Below are 10910 nucleotides of genomic sequence, written 5' to 3' on the forward strand. Positions count from 1 at the left end.
GACTAAGTTCATTTCCTGCGGCCCAAGAGCCTAGCGCTTGGCACACGTCACTCCCCACCCAGACTCGCTGAATAAGGGCCCCAGTGCTCTCCCTAATGTTATTTTCCTCTGGATATCTTTTTTGATCAACAATTTCCTTTCATGGGATTGTTTTTCACATGCAGGGGATGCACTATTTCTCTACCCAATTTGGCCAGAGAGAATTTTATAATTTTGTAATTAAAATCTTTGTTAGGCTTTAGAAATTGCAACTAACTGAATTTAATGGGGAGATGAATTTCATTTTTATTTGATTAGCGGGACCCCTGGCATAGGTATTTATGGAAAAAACTCGACAAAAATATGCTGTGTGGGCTTAGATGGCATAATAGAATTACACCTAATCGGATTTCACTGTCATGAATTTCACTCTAATTTCACTATAATTTTCCATTAGATAGCTGGTTTACAAATATTTGCTCATCTGCGATGGGAAAGGCTATCTGTCTAAAATGATTACCGAGCAAGCCTTCAGAACTATGCCCCCCACCCCCGCACCCCCACCCCACCTCCCTTTTAAAAACCAGATTGCGAGGGATCAAAATTAGGAAGATTGCATTATGGATGTCTGCATCCGGGAGAGCAATGGGGGAGATATGATGATTACGGCCGGGGGATGAAAGCTGTGTCAAGAAAAATATATTACTCTAAAACATAGGCCTATTCTATCTACAAAATCTCTACTCTCAGCACACTGCTGCCAAATAACATACTATGTCATAATTCATGCACTAGTACAAACAGCGCGCAAATAAAAGAAAGCCGTTGCAGCATGTTATAAAATGACTTATGCACCAGACAAAACTCCATGTTAATTGCCTCCAAGTGTGTAACCTTAATGAGATTCTGCTGTGATTTTCATAGTGTGTGTAAGTCCATGTATACACAGCAATTATAAAAATCAAACGAGATTGTGAAGAATCATTGTCAGGAGTGATGCAAATGACAATCATCAAGAGGTGCTGTTGCAGTACCTTCATCATCGTAATCATCATCACCATCGAGCTGCCTTTAAGTTTAATATTCAGCTCAGTCCCTGCCTAAAAATAAATAATATAATGTCGTCTAAACAAACGTGAGAGGGAATAATATCCTACTTCATAGGCACCCGCAAATAACACAAGGCTGAACTCTTTTTGGATGCCACTTTAAAAGCGCCAGCTTCGGAATTAAGCTTTTACACGTTCAATTTCCTTTCCAATTTGATGGCAACACGTCAGTGAATATCAAGAAGAAACTTGTCAGTTGCCTGCTGAAAATACCTATTTGTTGTTAGATGTAGTGCAAGTTGTGCTGCCCACCAGCCAAGTCACCAACCTGAGCATCCACCTGTCAGAGCTGAGCTCCACCCTCAGCCCACTCTTGCGGCCCCTCCCTCCCTCCATACCGTCCGCTCACTCACTCTTTGGCCCAAGCTGCCCAGAGGGTTTCGAGAAATACAATTTGACTCCCAGCAAAGGTCAGATTTCTCACTCGGCATGTCTCTGGGCTTTGGGCACAAAAGCCACTGAATTCACATCTTTCAACTGGACTGTAGCTTTTGTCCCAGGAACGGAGGCTTGTGAGTGGAGCCTGCACCAGACCAGCCCCACTGTGAGGGGCAGCCAAACGTCTGGCCTCACTGGCCCTTTGACTGATGCACCCCCGCCATGTCACATGCACGGCAGCACGCACACACACTCACACACGAACACACTCCACCTTACCCTCAACATTTTCTTGCGTGAAGCATACAATGCACTCGGGCCACATCAAACGAAAAGCCCCCACAGCTCTATTTGAAAAGTAATGCTTTGGACCCCAACGATGGCAGCGCCAGAGCCAGAGCCAGGAGGTTGTGCTCCACCAGCCACCATCATCCCTGCTGAGGAAGTTGCCATTGAATAGAATATGTCCACTCAAATGATATTATAGATTTGTAATTCAACTTTTTTTAATGATAAGCACCAACTAGACAGATATTGGCACAACATATTCTTAAAGCACATTCCAACAAAGATCACTCTACAATATAAATGTCTAACGACATTGACTGTCCACTTTGTTTTCCATGACTTAGATTTCCATTTAGATGCATCACAAGGCTTAATGGAACATGCTCGATATTGACAAAGAAAATGCAATGATGCATTTATATCCACCACTGTGATATTAGCATTAAGAGATGGTTAAGCACAGGCTATTTTTGTCTGTGTCAAAATCCTGACTGGATTGTGACTTGGCCGGATTTACACAACAAATCTTCATTGCCTAAAGTATGTCCATGTTTTGATACTTTAAAGTTATAACAGTAATCGTCTTTGAACCCATGTAATCCATATCTAATAATGTGCTTACATTGACTGTACACCAGAAACAAACCCGTATTTTGCCATTGTCCAAAAAGCTATAAAAGTGCTACATGTTAAAACAGAGACAAGCAACAGCATTGAACAGCAACAACAATGATGTAAGCAAAACAAACGTGATGGCAAAGTGTTCACTTTGGCCGCCGGGACTGGCTGTTCCCTGGGGAACGTGGGTATTACTATGCTGGCTGACATTGTTCTTTTTTTTTTTTCTTCTGATTATTGGCCCTCAGAATTTTCTTTTTAAAATGGTAGGTTGTTTTGGATGGATGTGTCATTATCAGTGCATTTTGATGACATCCTGTTTGCAATGACCAGCTATGCAGTCACACTGGTTCATACAGTACAGTTTCTTTTTCATATTGCACTTAGTCAAGTTGAACTCTAAAAAAACATGAAAATGTTTGAAATGAATGAAAACCAGCTATGCAGTCACACTGGTTCATACAGTACATGTTTCTTTTTCATATTGTACTTAGTCAAATTGAATTCTAAAAAAACATGAAAATGTGACTTTCCTTATTTAAAAAAACAGCGCTTTTCTCATTGCAAATCCACAAGATGTCATTTTAAATATTTTCATGGCGTGTTGATGTGTTGGATTGTTATAGTATGTTGTGCTGTAATCTCACTTTGTTTTCAATGTTTTAATGGCACTAGACTAACAAGTTTCCGTAATGATCTCTTTAGCAACTTGACACCAAATGCGGAAATCGGAGTGAATACACTATTGTGGAAAAGTTGATTGCGTCTTTTGTAGCCTGTAAAAGTATTTCAAAAGCACAAAGCCTGACTAATGATAGGATTTGCCGTAATGTGCTTTTAATCCAAGTCAAGACCACTCTCTTCTATCTATACATGGCGTAACGTCCACATTGTATAGAACTAACTTTACTGTAGGCAATTTAACTTGCACACAGTCATAATGTCTGGTCTTGGTTTTACTCAGATACTGAGACTCATGAATATTGCCTGGCTTTCACATTTGCATCCCCATGGAAACACATCATGGGCAACTACAATTGTTTAGATGTAGTGTTACCTTGAATTTTAACCACTCCAAAAGTTTTACAGTTTGGTGTTCGACCAACATTGGATGAATAGTCAGCCTATATGACGTCATATCATGTGAGAAATCAGAGCATTGTATTTGGGGCTTCCATTGTTGTGAGCTGCACCTTTTTTTATTTTAACTATAGATGCTTTTTGCAATTTCTTTTTTGGTGGTGGTAATTGAAAAGACTATCCACCTGAAAATTAAGAGTCACTTGTGATTATTGTGTGTGTGTGTGTGAGTAGTTTTTTACGTTTTATATGAGCGGCTGATAATTGTTTTAACATGCAATGTTAAAGCAACAATGGAAAAAAAATGACATGCATGCAGTGCATATATGTTATCCATTCTCATTCTCCAATCATGCTTCAGAGCGTCTTTAAAAAAAAAAAAATTGATATTAATTTATACTGACTTGTTAACTTCTGCTACAACTTGTATGACTTAAATTGTCACATATATAGTTAATAAAGGTTTTATGACCAAGTCAACCAAATCAAAGTTTGTATATAGTATCACGGAACACACTGTGGTTGACCTTTATCACGGTGGTGTCAAATTTAAATCAAAATGACGCTTTCATTAAAACAAAGTCTTTATTTAAGTATTTTAGATTTGATAAAATTGAGGCTACTGATATGTTTTTGATTTATATTGTTCTTGTATTATGTAATTTGTCATGCATTGTTAGATTGAAGGACATCAAGTTTATGACTGTAATTAAGTACGTAAGCATTATATTTTTTCCTCAAGGAGAAACTGTTTTCCCTTTATGATCTCAGACGAGTCATCACATTTTAGAAATGAACCAAAACCTGTTTTATGAAGATTTTTTTTTTTTGCTGACAACACTCAGCTGAAGCCAGTACAGTGTATCATTGCATGCTGGTTCACAGCCATAAAGTTGTTAATTTCCTCTTTTCTTTCTCTCTCTCTCCAATAAATGCTAGTTGGGCACCACCTTGATCCAACACCGTGCCCTTTTGTAAACGCTGCATTCTTGATACCAAAAGTCTTGTTGACAGTACAGGCATATTATGTCCAAAAGGTCCAAAGGCACTTTGCATGCCACTGCGGAAAAAAAACTGCCAGGCAAATACGAGGTTTGACTTATAAAGTATTCATTGTCACCTAGTAACGGCCACCCTTTATCATTTCACCTGAAATTACAACGAAAACTGATAGCTTATCGGAGGGAGGCACGGAGAGTGAGTGAGTATTATATGACGTGGGAACTCTATTTGCGTGAGAGATGAAACTTATTTGCTCTAAGCTAAGTTGTCCAAAGTTTTTTTTTCTTATTTCCTTTCCTTTTCTTTTTTATCGACACTTGATGATTCTAAGGCACACCTAGCCTTTATCACAGGTATCCTGAATGCATTGTATGTCTTAAAGTAGTAATAAGGAATGGTGACCAAAATATATATATATATATATATATATATATATATATATATATATATATATATATATATATATATATATATATATATATAAATATATATATATATATAAATATATATATACGTGTGTGTGTGTGTGCGTGTGTGTGTTACATCTGTTATGATCCTCTACGTTTTAAAGATGAATCATGAACCACAAAGGTGGAGTACATTACTAATGATGAGAGATAATTAAGTCCAAGCATCTAACACGTTACTTTGTAGGAGTGATCAATTCGCTTTTACACACACACGCACCTCCGTGTCTTAAGCTTGATATTTGGTGAAACAACCGGCTGTATACACATGATGTTTTACAACAGTATTGAGCAGTACTCCACTTGTGCTTGTGATTCTAATAGATGAGCGCCCACTCCGTCAACAAAATGCACCCAGCGGGCATTCAAAACAGCTGAATCAGTGAATGAGTGCGATCGAGGAAGGTGCCTCAAATGTGCGCACACCGTCCTAAATAAAATACCAGCATAAATATCCAGACTCAGGTATTTATTTGCATGAGAAAGATGTAACCGGCCATCGCACATCCAAGACGGCCTTCCGCTCTACTGTTGCAGCGGAAGGCAGACTGCCCTGTCTGACACAGAGTTGTAGCACTTTTGCTTCTTTTGTTGTTTTTTTTTGTGTCCTCGTAGCTACCCTGGGAATGATGGTATCATGTCATTTTTTTCCATCTGAAATTTATAGTCGTGGTACCGATACTCGGTGCAACAGTAATCTACTAATTGCCAGCCAATCACTTGGCACAGGAAAACAAACAACCATTGATACTCAAACACACCCACGGACAATTTTGAGTCTTCAGCTAACCTACCATGCATGTTTTTGGAATGTACTTTCAAGACGGTTGGGCCAGACTCAGGGTTTGAAATCACGACTTTTGCACATGATGTGCTTCGGTAAAAATTAAATAAAGATAAGATAATCACGATTAGCACAATGATTAATTAAAGTGCCATTGCAGTTTTGTTGCTGAGAAGTAGTTTTTGCTTAATGTCCATTTAGTCTTTTGGCAGTGCAGTATATTATTTTGGATCTTTACTGTACATCCTAGTGAGTGATAACAACTGTGAACATTCATAAAATACTTGTTTCTCCCTAAAAGAAGAGGAAAAAAAGGGCTCCCCCTAATTTGAATGGAGGCAGCACAGGCTCCTCCCCGAGAGAGTTGAAAGGCTAGAAGAGCACAAAGATGGAAAAGGCCAGCCCACTGAGGGAGGGAGTTAAAAAAAAAAGAGCACAGGGGCTCCTCTGCCATAATTTCCTATCAGCCTATTGAGACGACATCACCAGCAGCTTGGTCTGTGCGTGTGTGCATGGAAGCAAAGCAGAGGGCGAGAGAGAGGCAGGCACACCAGAGAGAGAGAGAGAGAGCGAGAGAGGAGGGAAGGGGGAGGCTCCATATTCTCTCACCTACCTCCCCCCAAGCCGCACGAAGGAGGGGCCAGAGCTGAAGCTGCCAATCAAATCCGCTTGTGGCAGCCGGCATTATCGCAGCAACAAACTATTGACAGATTACATGTCAAGGAGTTTAGTGCATGATTGAAGGAAGCCCCCCCTTTTTTGTTGTAGTCACTTTTCTGCTTCATCTGCCCCACCACTGAGCAACATTTGAATGACTTTCCACCAGAGTTGAGCACTATTATGAAAGTTACATGTCTGAGAGGATTTAACTTCGACTTCCCTGAATATGGTGAGTACTCCTCTTCTTTTCCAATTTTGACAGGTATGTTTTTTTTTTTTTTTTAATGAAGACAGTTAAAGGTGTGTCTTTATCTTGCTCCCTCACACAAACACACACGGATACATACACACTCACGGGGGAAGTTGTTCATGATTAAACTACGTGCCAGTGAGGACGGCATACTGTATACAGTGTACCTAAGTGTTGCAACACCCTTATTTATAGCAGTTTTCAGAGTGCCCAAAGGTGACTGCAATATCAAATATGATTGCCTCCCATTCTTCTCTGTGTTGACACCATAAAGCACACATGTGGAAAAAGTTCACAGGACCAGTTTCATTTTCTCTTGCCTGGCACTTTTTTCCTGTTTTAAAATTTATTCTCATCTGTTTGTGAGCAGGCCAGCATATTTTTACTGTACAAATACAGGTGTTGGTTTTCTCCACAGAGGGACTGACAATGCCATTAGGATAGAATGAATGGCCTAAGGATTTGTTGCCAAGGGGACAAAGCAAACAAACTGTTTTGTTGTCACACATGTAAATTGTGCAGGCCGGTCACTCTGACCACCTTTTCAGGTAATTCTGAATTGTGTAGGTGTTGTGCAGTGACGGACACATACACTTGAGAGGGAAGATCAAATTAAAATACTGTATACACTCGGTTTCCAGTGAATGGCATTGTGTCAGTAATGCTGCTTATTTCTCCATTGGGTACTTCTGGGGAAAACCTTGTCCTGCTTTAATTTGAATTACAGCGGCCGAGTGTCTTTGTATTCTCTTCTCCAGGGAAGGGTTCCCTTTTATTTTAATAATTACTACAGCACAGTAACATTTTGTTCTTTCCATTTTGTGTTTGCATACGTGTCTGTGTGTTTGCGTCTAATGTTTATATACGGGTGTGTTTTCTGTACTGACTGGTGTGTGTGTGTGTGGCGGGGGGGGTGTTTGTGTGTATGAGTAGTTACTGTACATTTTATTTAAGTATATCTACACAATGTATCAGCTTTTACAAAACTTTATACATATATATATATATATATATATATATATATATATATATATATATATATATATATATATATATATATATATATATATATATATATATATATATATATATATACACGTACGTACGTACATACGTAGGTACATACATACATACATACATACACTGTATCATAGTTATAGTAGAAATTATGAGAATAAATTTATTTTCTGTGCTGCTGCTCAGTCATAAATATTGTTATACAAATATATTAAGATGCAGAATTTTTATTTGTCCTACATTTCTTTTCCTAAACTGTATTTCACTCTCGTCAGCTTTTGCTTCAGGCTGTTATTTTTAATATAATTGTGTGATACTTATAAGCTCCCTCTGTGAGCAGTTTTTTTTTTTTTTGTTTTCTTGCTGTTCAGAGTCCATCTTATTGGCACTTGAACTCGTCATAATGGAGAAATTAAAGTGGTTCTGAAGAGGACAGTTCACATTACATTTAAGTAGATGTTGTCCACGAGGGCAACGAGACCACAAACTCATGCGAGTCAGGCTTGCGGGCTTGCCTGTCATGTGTGCTCACTGTCGGTGAGCGCTGTGCACTTTTAGTCAAGAATAACAAGAGTTGAGTAAGACTCTTATCGCGACACACCCTAATTTTAAACTTTTTGCCAGTTTGGAAAATGTTTTTCTCATCCCCTTATGAGTCATAATGTTGATTGCGTTTAGCCTCACAGAGTTGTCTCATTAACCCTTTGTGGCACCCTTCATCTTTTATGGCCTTCGTCAAAACCAGGATGATACGAGGGAGGAAAACAAGTCGTGGTCTGAAGGGCCTCAATAACCTTATCTCACAATTTAGCCATAACCTGATTCATTGTGATGCCCAAGCAATAAAATATGCTGTTGCACTCCTATTTCTTTTGCTCCTTGGATGACAGTAAATTTACATTTTTTAATTAAACTATCCAGATTTGTTTTTTATTGGGGGCTTGTGTTATGCTAATTAGAATGTTGTGTACAGATCAACAGAGTTTTGAAATAAATATAACAGGCAGATATTTCGATGTGAAAAAAAGTGTCATTGTATTAAACCTCTTACATGACAGTTTCTCCTTGAGATTCCATTTATTCTATGAGGAGCCTTAGAAAAACATTCAAAATACTTTAGTTTTAGTTTTTTCTTCCGTCAAAACAAAAACTTACAAATGAGTTGGATGATAAAAAGCAATAACGTGCTCACCCCCGATCCCCCCCCCCCCCCCCCCCCCCCCCCCCGCATTTTTTTTTTTTAATAACTTCACTTTACATCAGCAACTTACAGGATATTTTAAAAAATGTCAATTAATATAAAAAATATATGATGTAGATAGTGTGAGGATATATGCGCAATACATTTAACATTTACCTTTTTATTAATTTATATTCAGATTCAGACTAATTTCACTGTGATTGATTATAATTTTCCAAATGTAAGATTAAATAAGAAAGACACCAGTTGAAGATTATTGTAAAATACAGCAGTTAAATGCAGTTCATATGTTTTGAGCCGACTGCTTGATTGATGTTTTGGTCGTGCGTGTGTGTGTGTGCATGTGTGCGTGCGTGCGTGCGCGTGTGTGTGTGTGTGTGTGCCGAGGGAGAAGAGGGAATATAAATAGGAGACAAGGGGAGGGAACTGCGTGTGTGCGTGAGTGTGTGCGCGCGTGCGTGTACACGCACGCGTGTAGGCTTGTGCGCGTCTGAGCATATGCATGCGTGTGTGCGTGTGTATGCGCGTGCGCGCGCGTATATGCTCGCGTGCATGCTTGTGCGCGTCTGAGCATATGCATGTGTGTGTGTACTCGGTAGACGGCAAGAGAGGAACAGAGTGGTCCGCAATGAGTATGTGTCCAGTCATCAAGGGGCATTTTTTTAAAAAAAATTAAGAAAACAAGTGAGCTCAAACAGTGGTATAAAGTCCAGATGGACGTGGGCTGTCCCGCATCTTCCTGCGGTAGTCAAAGTGTTAGCGGATACTTGATATGGGCCACGAGTAAGGCAAGTGGCATCAACACCCCCTTTCTTCACGGCTGTGCACTCATGCAGTGGCCGGCACCTAATTAAAACCTCAAAGCTCCCCGTCACCAATATGGAGTAATGGCCTAATTAATACTCTGCACAGAAATATTATGGAATGACAAACAGGTTGTACCTTGGGTCTTTTAGGTTCTAAAATATACGTAATACAAAATTCACATATTTTTGTTGGAATGCAGTGGTTTTATCCAATTGATAAAATTGATTGGGTATTTTTATCTGGCACAACTAATTAAAATATAAACTGCCACCAAAAAAAAAAAAAAAAAAAAAAGAAGCTTCCAGTAAGTTGTATCCTTCTCGTAATCTTACATACAAATTTCACAGGGAGAAAGGGGAGAGAAATAATCTCCCGTCATTGATATGCCTTATAAGAGGGCAAAATGTAAAATGAAGAGGTAATTAGCAGAGTGGAAGACTTTTGCGTGTTTGTCTGAAAGCGCGGTCTCCATCGGCCATGAATGAATTTGCATGCTTCGCTTATCGAAGCGCACTTATTAGGCAGGCTGAAAGAGAGATTAAGCCGGTGCAAAATGTGGTGACTAATCCTTTTAAATGTGGCAGCGGGTCTTTAGGTGCAAACCGCGCGGCCCGCGCGTACGTTAGCTGCAGTGGAATGTGACGGCTCGGAACTTTGATGCCGGGAGGCAGCGGATGCGCAGTTTGGCGAGGACGATGATCGGTGACCATCTCTTGACCCTCTTATCTTTGCAAGCCAACCAGCTTGTGGGGCTCCCACTCTGTGTATTTTTTTCTAATTCTTTGTCACATATTTGCACGACAAGGTGCTGTGTTTCAGTTTTGCGTGACTGTTTTTTTTTTTTTGTCTTTTTGATGAAAATGTAAGTAACAGAGAAGCGTTTCCCCCCTTCTCTCCCTTGCGCTGGGAGTGAGGAAATATTTGTTCTGCCGAGTTACCGAGCCAGCAGCCCTGTCCTCATCTGTAATTGACTGCAAACATGAATGTCTAAACACCGCCTGCCCTCACCCTCCACTTCAGCTTCCACCTCCTGCTTTTGCTCGGTGGTGACATTAAGGTCAGCTATGATTCCTTCTCTCTGTGCGCGTTATATCTGAAGAGCAGCTGCTCATTTTTGTCTGTGCCAACGGAAAGAGAAGGATAGAGAAGAGGCAGAGTGGAGCAGTACTTTGCTGTTATTTCTTTCCTTTTTTTAGTTGGTAACTTGATAGGATTACATGGTTCTGGAGCCTACACCTGTTAAGAGGCTGTTAGAAGAACAGTTGGCAGT

General features: G+C 39.7%; 1 long non-coding RNA gene across 1 annotated transcript in view; it reads left to right on the forward strand.

Moving 5' to 3' along the window:
• The window catches only part of LOC125988627 (uncharacterized), a 92647-nt gene extending 87797 nt beyond the window's left edge, over window positions 1-4850 (forward strand). Inside the window, exon 5 of the long non-coding RNA XR_011086472.1 lies at window positions 1316-4850. This is a non-coding gene — a long non-coding RNA (uncharacterized lncRNA). The remainder of the gene's footprint in view (window positions 1-1315) is intronic.
• Window positions 4851-10910: the final 6060 nt, after the last annotated feature.

The sequence above is a fragment of the Syngnathus scovelli genome, chromosome 2 (genome assembly GCF_024217435.2).
Source record: "Syngnathus scovelli strain Florida chromosome 2, RoL_Ssco_1.2, whole genome shotgun sequence".
Taxonomy (NCBI): domain Eukaryota; kingdom Metazoa; phylum Chordata; class Actinopteri; order Syngnathiformes; family Syngnathidae; genus Syngnathus; species Syngnathus scovelli.